This window comes from Sprattus sprattus, assembly GCF_963457725.1.
Source record: "Sprattus sprattus genome assembly, chromosome: 10".
Taxonomy (NCBI): Eukaryota; Metazoa; Chordata; class Actinopteri; order Clupeiformes; family Clupeidae; genus Sprattus; species Sprattus sprattus.
Genome location: NC_137908.1, coordinates 6,557,867 through 6,570,447, shown reverse-complemented (window position 1 = coordinate 6,570,447; position 12,581 = coordinate 6,557,867).

Genomic DNA, 12,581 nt, shown 5'->3' with positions numbered 1-12,581 from the left:
CCAAACAATAACGCGCAAACTACAGACACCCCACTTTTCTATAGGGGCTGCATAGGGACCTACACAAACACACAGTGACACAGAGACACAGCCAAAAACAACACGCAAACTACAGACACCCCACTTTTCTATAGGGGCTGCATAGGGACCTACACACACACACAGTGACACAGAGACACAGCCAAACAACAACACGCAAACTACAGACACCCCACTTTTCTATAGGGGCTGCATAGGGACCTACACAAACACACAGTGACACAGAGACACAGCCAAACAACAACACGCAAACTACAGACACCCCACTTTTCTATAGGGGCTGCATAGGGACCTACACAAACACACAGTGACACAGAGACACAGCCAAACAACAACGCGCAAACTACAGACACCCCACTTTTCTATAGGGGCTGCATAGGGACCTACACAAACACACAGTGACACAGAGACACAGCCAAACAACAACGCGCAAACTACAGACACCCCACTTTTCTATAGGGGCTGCATAGGGACCTACACAAACACACAGTAACACAGAGACACAGCCAAACAACAACGCGCAAACTACAGACACCCCACTTTTCTATAGGGGCTGCATAGGGACACTTCTCCTGCTTGTATGCACCTCTGTGCTTCACTTCTGCCTGGACTAATTGAGCCACAGGACACATATAATTACGCCGGTTACTGCAGGAACAACAAGAGACTAAAACCAACAATTCAATGATCTTCCTTACAATTTGGTTATGAAAAATGATCCTAAAGTTTCGCCTTGTTTGAGGTTTAGTAGATTTTTTTTTCTCACATCTTCTCCTACAATGATTTGACTTCTTCTGCCACGAGCATCCATGTTTTTCTTTGAGACCCGGACCCCGAAAACCAAAACAGTAGGGGCAAACTATCCACCCATGAGAAAGCATATAGCGGCGGAATTGAGAAAGACGGCAGTCTTCTGCCTACAAATACTTCACAGAGTCAAACTTGATTAGAAGTGATGCGTGGTGGAGGGTATTCTAGGCCACTCACGCTAACAATATGACCGTAGCCGACACTGTCTGCCAGACAGCATAAGCTGTTGAGCTCAGCAAAAAAATACAGTTAAATCAATTGCCTGTCTACCCAAGCCTAATAGCACATAAAAAGTACAATGTGTTGCCACAGCTATTTAGATAGGAGGCTACAGCACGGCAGGGCTATAAAAGAATAATAATTGGGATATAATTTTAACGCCTCCACTTACATAAAAACCAAACTACTTTCAAAACTCGCCGAGGAGCGAGAGGCATTTTGAGGCCATCCCTGATTAAGGAACTCATTTGAGCTCTATAACGTCAAATAAATAAGATAATGCCAGGGAATCATTCCTTTAAAGTGAAGCTTTGGCCAGGGAAATGGTGTGCAGTGGATAGACATGGTACAGTGCCATGGATTGTTTTAAAATTCTGCATCATATTTCAGGTGGTTCAATTCCTCACAACAGCACCATTGCTATGGGAAGGGCCATAAGCATAAAAAATTCTGGGCGACGACTCTGTAGGATGGAATTACACACAAAAAAAAGAACATTGAAACTGCGAAAGGTGCAGCTATTCAGGATTACAGTAAGCTTTGATATATATATATAGAGAGAGAGAGAAAGAGAGAGAGAGAGAGAATCTGCAATAACAGATGGTTTTAGGAATGTGACTTAATAATTTATTATCGTAAAGCAGGGTGAAAAGGGTGTGAGTCGTGAGAGTGTATCTCACTATTGGTCAGAATAAATTAAATCGAGTTGGTACTGCCAGTATGCCAGTGTATATATAGTACAAAAGGGAAAATAAATATGCATAGACTCTAATGCCATTAATATATGGATATACAGTGTGTGTGGGTGAAAGATCCGTGTGTGTGTATGTATGTGAGTTTTTATGAGTGTCACCGAGGTTGCAGCTTGGAATCTGCCGTGTGCAACATCCAATACAAGCCCAAACTGCTAAATCTATAGCATTTCAACTCCCTGGGCTACTGCACTTAAAACAAAGTACTCTGCAATAAATAAACGTCTGAGAATCCGGGGAGATTATAGAAAACCGCCAGTTCTGCATCTTATGTAGGTTTGCATGTCTGAATAAGCAGGCTTGTGCAGAGGATGAATGCAGATGAGCTTTTGGTCTTTTAAAAACTTCATTTATTAAGACTTCTTTAGGGGCAAAATCTTAATTGAAGGTCTCTATGAATTCTGCATGACTTCATCCGCGCCACGAGAACGACGTCCTCTGCATAATTGAGAGTTCTTGTCTTGTTCCTTCCTCCAAAAACTGACTTCACAGCCTCAACAGGGGTGCAGCCGGCACGTCCCGGGGCGCCTTGCAGGAGTCTGTGACAACTCCAGCGCCGCTCCAACGCGCCTCAAATTCTTCTTCAAACAATCAATTACAACTGTTACAGCGTCGCCTTGAGCACTCCAACTGGAAGAGAGAGTCTTTGGTTGTGGTTTTGCGAGTCCTTTCCTCTGCTCTTATACCTCTCTTCTGCCTGAGTGCTCTTCTCCTGTGGCTTTCTCTTCTCATCTCATCTCATCTCATCTCATCTCATCTCATCTCATTTCCTCTATTTTCTTTTCTTCTCTTCTATCCTCTTCTCTTATCTTCTTTTATTTAATTTTCTCATCTCATCTCATCTCATTTCTTCCCATTTCGTCTCTTTTCTTCTATCCTCTTCTCATCTCATCTCATCTCATCTCATCTCATCTCATCTCATCTCTTCTCTTCTCTTCTCTTCTCTTCTCTTCTCTTCTCATCTCATCTCTCCTCTTCTCTTTTCTCTTTTCTCTTTACTTTTCTTCTCTTCTTTTTACTTCTCCTCTCTTCTCTTCTTTTTACTTCTCTTCTCATCTCATCTCATCTCATCTCATCTCTTCTTTTCTCTTCTTTTCTCATGGCTTCTCCTTCTTTCTCTTCTTATCTCTTCTTTTCTCCACCTCCTCTGTTCTGTTCTGTTCCCCTCTTTCACAATCCTGTGTTGTACTGTCCTCACCCTGAAGCCTGACGCATCTCTGGGCTTACTTGCTTTGTCGTTTCCAGCTCAGTAACCTCAGAAGCGCTGGAACACTCGCAGCGTCTGGCAACCTTTCTCCCCCGCCTGGCCTTTAGAAGGGACAGAGAGGCAGAGGAAGACGGAGAGGGGGGTCTGTGAGGGCGTCAAGGGTGGAGAAAAAGAGAGGGAGAGAGAGAGAGAGAGAGGGAGAGAGAGAGAGAGAGAGAGAGAGGGAGAGAGACAGAGACAGAGAGGCAGAGGAAGACGGAGAGGGGGGTCTGTGAGGGCGTCCAGGGTGGAGAGAGAGAGAGAGAGAGAGAGAGAGAGAGACAGAGAGAGAGAGATAGAGAGTGAGAGAGAGAGAGAGAGAGAGAAAGACGTATGTTGAATTCATCATCGTGGTAACAGCAGCGGCGTGAAGATGAGTGGACCCCTTGGCGACATTCTGAGGTGGGCATCAACACTGAGCCAATGGCAGGCGGCCTGGGCTGTCTCAAAAGATCGCATCCAGAGAGAGAGGCACCCGGGTGGAGGTCAGAGTCATCTATCCGGAGCTTTACGCAACAAGGACCTGGTGCCCAACACTCACCTCACGCCCACACACAAACACACACACACAAACACACACACACACACACACACACACACACACACACACACACACACACACACACACACACTCTCACACATGCTCACATTTGTACAGAGCACTCCTTTCAACCACAATTATTCAATTCCTAAAACCATCTCTACACACACACACATATGACCATATGGTCGACAAAGCAGCCAACAGAGTGTCTTCTGAAGGTGCTCTCTATAGATTTAGTGATTGATTGATTGATTAATTGACAGATTGATTGATTGACTGACTGACTGATTCATTGATTGATTACATACATACAGGCATACATACATACATAGATACATAAACAAACACACATTCTATATGATAACCCAAACCCACTAAAGCGATTTCCAGTGCTGTCTCTGATGGCTTTTATCACCCATGGATTTTACTCACTCAAATAAGCACTCAAAAGCCTGAAGAAAAAGTGACATCAATTGAAAGCAGGCACTGGGCCTAAGCACTAATGAGATCAAAGCAATGCTAAGTGGATCTCGGGGCTTTCTCGGCACATTCCGTCTGACAATGTGTCTGCCCAGGCTGAAAATTATGCAGCTGTTTAAAAGCCAATCTGTGTCAGTCAAACACAAACAGCACAGAGTCACCACTGGGAGAGTGAACTCTAGCGACGACTGGATCCTCTCCTGCTCGTCTGGATCAGGAGAATATCGAGCACACATAGTGAGACTAATTACCAGGATGAAGGACCAGTGATTCGACAAATTGTTCACACATTTTCTAGTAGCCTTGTCTTTCTTTCTTTCTTTCCTTCTTTTCTTTGCTTTCCTTATTCTCTCGCTAAACAATCCTGGAGAGGGACGGAAAAAATGGTGAATTGTTGCTGTTGGGGTGGTGATGAACTGTTGTGTGTGTGTGATCTATCCGGAGCGCCTTGAGACAATTATATTGTTATGGTACTATATAAATAAAATTTAATTTAATTGAATTAAATTGATCTGAAGGGTAAAAAAAAAATGTATGTAGCTACATGCGTTAGCTCAATCTGGTATGGCACTGGGCATTTGAGTCCAAAATGTCCCTCCCGTTTCGTGTCTGTTCTAGAAGCCAAGAAGGAGTTTGCTTCTAGGAACCCTGAGAAGTCTTTTGATGTCATATCTTGGCAACCATACGAGGAGGCTCTGTGACATCCCCTTTGTGTCGAGCTCACACACTTCGCTGCGTTCCTGAGACAGCGGCGTTTCAAACACATGTCCACGACGGAGTAACAACTCTGTCAAGCCATGCCCCCTAAGCCCACGACTTCCCCAGCTCCCACGGTAAAACATGCCTGTATTTCCTGCCAGTCACCTTATATGGCTTCATCCAGACACACACACACACACACACACACACACACACACACACACACGCACACACACACACACACATACACAGACACACATACACACACACAGGTCCCATAGCAGTCATAGCTACATTGACTCTCTGAATAGCCAGCCTTTGAAGGGTGAGCGAGGCGAGCCTCTCGGCTAGGCCAGCTGGTCATCAGGACAGGACAGGACAGGACACGGCCTGGCCAGCACTCACAACCTCCAGTGAGGCCAAAAGCCCAGCCCAGCCCAGCCCAGTGTAACCCAGAACCCTGGAGGCTGCCCCTAAGAGGCTGTAGTTCAGTTCTGATGCATTATTCACCACGGAGGCACACAGGCAGCCAGGCAGGCAGGCAGGCAGGCAGGCAGGGAGGCAGGGAGGCAGAGAGGCATGGAGGCATAGAGGCATGGAGGCATAGAGGCAGGGAGGCAGGCAGGGAGGCAGGGAAGCAGGCAGGCAGGCAGGGAGGCAGCCAGGCAGGGAGGCAGGGAGGCAGAGAGGCATGGAGGCATAGAGGCAGGGAGGCAGGCAGGGAGGCAGGCAGGGAGGCAGGGAAGCAGGCAGGCAGGCAGGGAGGCAGCCAGGCAGGGAGGCAGGCAGGCAGGCAGGGAGGCAGGGAGGCAGGCAGCCAGGCAGGGAGGCAGGGAGGCAGGGAGGCAGGCAGGGAGGCAGGGAGGGAGGCAGGGAGGCAGGGAGGGAGGCAGGCAGGCAGGGAGGCAGGCAGGGAGGCAGGGAGGGAGGCAGGCAGGCAGGCAGGGAGGCAGGGAGGCAGGGAGGGAGGGAGGCAGCCAGGCAGGGAGGCAGGGAGGGAGGACCTGGCCTGTTCCATTTGCTTCACCTCCGTCCAGAAGTGGCTTTGCTTGCAGTCATGCATTATTGACCAGCGCCGTGGTGCGTGGGAAAGAGGGCAGAGGAGAGGGAGGCACAGAGAGAGAGAGAGACCAAGAGGAAGGAGAGAGAGAGTAGGGGCGTGTAAGCCAGGTAATCCTGTGCATGTAAAAATGGACACCCAATCGAGCAAACAGCCGGTAACAAAACTGATAGGTGACGGCAACAAAGAGAGAGAGAGAGAGAGAGAGAGAGAGAGACAGAGAGAGAATGAGAGAAAAATTGATTGTTTTCCTCATTCCCCTTCTGATCTTTAAAATAAAATGTACCTCCTCAACCCAAATGCTATGGCAATACTTTAGAATGTTATGATCATGCCAATAACGCTTCTGTTGAATTTGAAAAGAGAGAGAGAGAGAGAGGGAGAGGGAGAGGGAGAGAGAGATAAGAAGACAGCAAATAGACAAGCAGCAAAGGGAAAGAAAATCATCCAAATGAGTTTATTGTGGAGCCCAGAGTTTGGGCTCAGTGCCACACAGCAGAGAGGATCCAACTGCTTGTCAGCACGTGAAGGCAGGCAGGCGGGCAGGCGGGCAGGCGGGCTCCAACGCTCTGGGTGGGACGCTCGCTGTTGTCGTGATGCTTTGTTTGCCTCAGTCAGTCAGCGCAAAAAACACTTACACACACAGAAAAACACACACACACACACACACTCTATCTCTCTCTCACACACCATGCAAACACACACTCTCTCTCTCTTACACACACACACACACACAAAAAAAATGCTACAGCCAGCTGAAGCTTCAGCCTCTTAAACATTGTGTCAATCTGAGCTTCTTTGCTCTGTCTTAAGGAGTCAAACAAGACTAGCATTGTTGGTTCCCACAGTCCAGCATTATTTGGGCCGATAAAGAAGGCTGAGTCAAGAGGACTGGAGATGTTTTTTTTCTTTTTCTTCAGAGGCTCCCAGAAGTTGTCTCGCCGCTGCCTTTGTTTATTATTCAACAGTGGTTAATGAATGTTGTTACAGCACTTGCCCCGGCGAGAGCAGCTTGACAATAATTGGATGCATAATTGAGTTCCATGACATGTTTGGACAAGCTAATTCTCTGAGCAATTTTGAGGTTTAATTTTGCTCATTACAAAACCACGGGTCCGGCATTCCCACACACACAGGCACGCACACATACGCTTAAGCACACACACACACACACACACACACACACACACACACAAAAACCTGCACACAGAGACGTGCGCACAGAAAGAACACACTTACACACACACATGCATGCACACATACACAAATATGCATTAACACACACAAACAAGCATACATACATCGATGTGCAGACACGCCAATACACACATACTAAAACATGCACACACAGACACACACACTCACACACATACGGTGCAAAACATCTCTCAAAGTGGCCTGTCAAGCCAGCACTCCAGGAAACCAAAAATACACTTCCCCCCCAGACAGCACCCTGTGAGAGAAAATGGCCGCCGCACTCAGTGGCATAGACTGGTGGAGCAGGAAGCTGCCGTTTGTCCGCGTGACACCGTGGTTAGGTAGCCAGGGGGCCCTGATTACCGCTGAAAAATGACTGTTTGCTCATAAGCACTGAAGAGAGAAGGAGCAATGTGTGAGCCTTATTTTTCTTTTCATTTTTTTTCTTCCTTCTCCTTTTCATTTTTTCCTCCATTATTCCTCTAGTGAAGAACTGCAGTGTCTTTATGCTGGCTTGGCAGGGCCTGGTGTAGTCACTGAGAGGCAGAGATGCGGAAAGAAAGGATGAAAAAATATATCGTTCTCCCTCTCTCTTTCTCTCTCTCTCTGTCTCTCTTTCTCTCTTTCTATTTCTCTCTCTCTCTCTCTCTGTCTCTCTTTCTAGTCCTCTCTCTTTCTCTGTCTCTCTCTTGCTTCTTCACTTACTCCTTTTCGAGACTCTCCCTCTACCCCTTTTCCTCTCTCTTATTTCTCGTTCCCTCTCTCTGCCTCTCTTTTTCTCTCTCTCTCTCTCTCGCCCTCAGCCTCACTCTCTCTTTCTATTCCTCTCTCTCTCTGTTTCTCTTTCTATTCCTCTCTCTTTCTCGCTCTCTTTCTCGCTCCTTCCCTCACTTTCTTTTCGAGACTCTCCCTCTACCCCTTTTTCTCTCTCCCTCTCCCGCTTTCTCTTTCCCTCTCTCTGCCTCTTTTCCTCTCTCTCTCTCTCTCTCTCTCTGCCTCTTTTCCTCTCTCTCTCTTTCTCTCGCCCTCAGCGTCACTCTCACTCTCTCTCTTTCCCTCTCCCCCATCTCTCCATCTCCCTCTATCCCTCCCTTGTTTTCATCCAAACCTAAAGCCAGTTTAATTTCTGACAGCCTTAATTCCCCTTTTAAAAAACCCTGCATGTTCTGCACTCTTCATTGCGTATTTCCTAAAGGAGTCTCCATGTTTACGCTCTGAGGATCCATTTTAATGTATTCATACAGACTCATTTAAAGTATAAATAGGACCACAATTCTCGTTTTTTCCTCTGCTAGGTTAGAGTGCACCAAACTGCAGGTGGGAATAGATTTTATGACTTATTTAATGTAGCCCATAGGCAAGCGAGAAGAAAATGCATTAAGGTCTATTTAGGTCTAATAGGAATATTCTGCGGAGCGCCATCACACACACACACACACATACACACATACACACACACACACAAACAAACACAAACACTCGCGTACACAAAACCTCATTAGCGAAATGTGTTTGTTATGTAATATTCAAAGTGGGCATTATAGTCTGTTTTGTAATACAAGCATTCATTTTCTCTTGCCACCCTCTGGACACGACTCCTATTAGGCTGCCTCCTGAGGTAACTTAACCACCTGAATTGAGGAGTGCAGCAAACACAATGCTCACCAAAGGGAGGCCTTTTCATTATTGATGTTGACACACGTGTTTAAATGGAGTTACCAGTCACGTTCGCAGCACGGGGTTCAGGAGCGGATCACTTTACCCCCCCAACCCCGACTTTCACTTAATATAACGCACCAGGGGGATCCGACGCACTCTTGAAAATAAAAGGTTTTCATTGGTCCCTGCTGGGGAGCCCTCGCCAGTTCAAAGAACTATCAGGTAATCAAATGCTTTTACCCAAGACCCCATAGGGTTACTACAGGAGCCCAACATGCACTGAGTAACAGTCTGTGGCATCCCGTGTGCATGTGTGTGTGCGTGTGTGTGTGTGTGTGTGTGTGTGTGTGTGCGTGTGCGTGTGCGAGTGCGAGTGCATTGTGTTCCATACACGATATGGGGCCAAAAGGATCCGGTTCTAACAAATGCAGAACCTTTTTTGATTTCTAAACGGAACCGTTCACATACCGTCTTTAGTCTTCGACTTTCGTAATTTTTTCAGTAAAAAAGTACTTCAATTAAGGATCTTCACGAAAGTGTGATACAAAAAAAATTTAAAAAATCTGCAGTATAATATAACACATCACTATCAGTACCACGTTTATATGGAAAATTATGCTGTTCTGTTAAATTCAAAAGATTTTCTACAGGGCTCAATCAGAAGATACGCTATGATATGGAATGGAAGATATGACGTGCAACGGATAACAGAACCCTCATTATCTCTTTAATGTAAAATTCGCCTTTGAAGTACGTCTGCTTTGATTTCTTACTCATCTCTCTGTAATCGAGCACAGGAAAAAAAAAGACAAGAAAGAGAGAAAACGAGAGAGAGAAACGAAAGATTAGCAGAAACGAGAATGTGTGCCTCTTTAAACGGCACACACAAGGCAGGAGGGCCGTTGGGGAATTGGTCCGGCTCGCTGTGGCCGTATGCTCGGAGACAAGTGGAGAACAATGGCCACACAGCATGCAGGAATGCTTCACGACATCATATTAAACACAGGTAATTGGCTGTTAACCCCTCACAGGTAGCCCGAGGGCCTGAAGCCCCCTCCTGTGTTAATGCCCTCATTCACACAACCCTGTATTACACACACACACACACACACACACACACACACACACACACACAACCCTGTATTGCTATCTGTGTGGCAGGAGACCGCAGGAGATAGCCCAAGGGTTACCCAAATGATGTAGACCTTTTTCTTTCTCTCTCTCTCTCTCTCTCTCTCTCGCTCTCTCTCTTTCTCTCTCTCTCTCTCCCTCTCTCTCTCTCTCTCTTTCTCTCTCTAGGTCTCTCATTGTTTCTTTTTCTCTTTGTCTCCCTTTTATCCGTTTCATTTTCATTTTTTCACTCTTAATCTTTCTTTCTTTTCTCTCTCTCTTCATCTGTCTGTTTCTTTGTGTCTCACTCCCTTCACTCCTCTCTCTGATTCAAATGACCATCTAACACACACACACACACACACACACTCACACACACACACTCACACACACACACTCACACACACACACTCACACACACACACACACACACACACACACACACACACACACACACACACACACACACACACACACACACACACACACACACACACACACACACACACACACACACACACACACACACACACACACACACACACACACGCGCAACCAGACAAATATGCTGTGATGTCGCGGGTTACTGCTGCAAAAATGGCCTCCAACATCTGCCGTTTACCTTTGCACCGCTGCTGCTGCTGCTGCAGCTGTTGCCGATGCACACGTATCATTTTGATTGAATCCCCCCTCACGGTATCCCACAATGCACTTGATGAGTGAAGGCCAGTAACCCGCACTGGCTCTCCGCCACACTGTGCTGTGGCCATGAAGCACACGCACGGCACAGAAAAAAAGTATCCAATGACCCTTCATTTTCGAGCAGCCGGTGTGACCACACTATTAACCAGCAGGAACCTTTGCCTCGCCTCAATTAAAGTGCTCTGCCAAGCATAGCCCACTTCCAAGGGACTTTACACAAAGGGAGGCTGAAATCAATATCCACTCCAGCCGTGAGTCTGAAACCCCTTCCCCAGCTACATGGACACGGGGAAAAAACATAACGCAGACATAATGGAGCAATTATGACAGAGGAATGCATAATTAAAACGATGGGTTTTGTTGGCGCACTTGAAAAAGAGAACTTGCAAACTCCCGGAGGGGATATATATACGCATGGCCTGCTGGTCGTGGCCAAGAGCAGAAGGACAGAGAGGGTTGCCATGTGAGAGTCCGAGAGGGGGGGGGGGTAGAGGATAAGAAAGAGAGAAAGAGGGAGGCTTGCTTTGATTCAAAGTCTGCCACAGTACCTCTCCCTCGACCTTGGAGGTGGCCAAGGCAATCTAAACAACACAAGCTGATCCTTGACCATAAAAAAGAGCGTCGCGAAGACAAAAACACGTCACCCCCAGCGCAAACAACTTCCAGTAATATGATGTGCAGTGCTCCCTGCTCCCCAATTTCTGCAGCGGTGTCAAAACAGTGCAGCTCCGGCTCATTATGAGGCCGCTCCACACAGGTGTGCCATCCACACAGCCACCTGGAGCTGACAACTAGCAACCGTTCAGTGCTTTTGACAAAGCTATATTTCACAATAATTAAACCAACACAAAGCCGTTCCTTCACGCTAAAAAAACACACACACACACACACACACACACACACAAAGATACACACACACACACATACACACACACACACACACAAACACACACACACACACACACATATAATGACCATCTCTCCAACACACACCTATGAGTGTATGAGAGGCCAACATACTGTATAGGCCAGCGAAGAGCATCAGATGTAATTTGTTTACGTGTCTCAAGCACATTTCCAAAAGCTCCCCCCGCTCTCATTAGTCCCCTCTGGATGCCTTATTACCGTGGCCATGTGTCCTTTAGGTAAATACCACATGCTGCCAGAGATGCACAGATGTGGGGGTACAAAGTGACACCCTCCCCAAAATAACCCACCGTGCTTCTATTACTGGATGGATGTTTTACTGTTCCTCAACTGGGAGATGTAGGGGCACACCAAGGTTATGGGTCGGATTCTGTGAAAGCATACATACTAATAAGGTGTGTACCGTACCAGAGCTGTAATCTGTGCCGAATATAAACCTAAAGGTACATACAGGTAATCAAAGGATTTTCACCTTTTTATTGACAAGAGCCAGGTCATTTGGACCAGGATTCAAGCCTCAAGCCTCAATCACGGCAATGAACTGGAACTGAAACTGCTTTAAAGCGATCGAGAGGAGAACATCAGGACACAAAGCAAGCTCCCATTTCTTTCAAGCCAGCTCCACACTTCCTGGTGGCAGGCCAGAGAAGACTACCTGGCAGAGACAACAATGGCCCTCTCCATCTTCTACTGAGGGTTCCACTCCGCTGACACTTGTTTTCCTCTTTAAGAGCGCCGACAACAGAGAGAGAGAGAGAGAGAGAGCGTACTCTCAGAAAGCTCAGAGATGAAGAGAGAGAGAGAGAGAGAGAGAGAGAGCGTACTCTCAGAGAGCTCCGAGTTGAAGAGAGAGAGAGAGAGATAACTCAGAAATCTCTAAGAGAAAGAAAGACAGAGGCAGACAGAAAGAGGGAGGGGGAGAGAGAAAGTGAGAGAGAGAGAGAGAGAGAGGAAGAGAGAGAGAGGGGGAGAGAGAAAGAGTACACTCAGAAAGCTCTAAGTGGGAGATGACTGCACAGCTATCCTCTGAGCCAACGTTTCACAGGAGAAGTCAAAAATAAACATGGGAAGAGAGAGAGAGGGATGAGAGAGAGAGACAGAGAGACAGAGAGAAGGAGGGAAGCGAGAGAGAGAGAG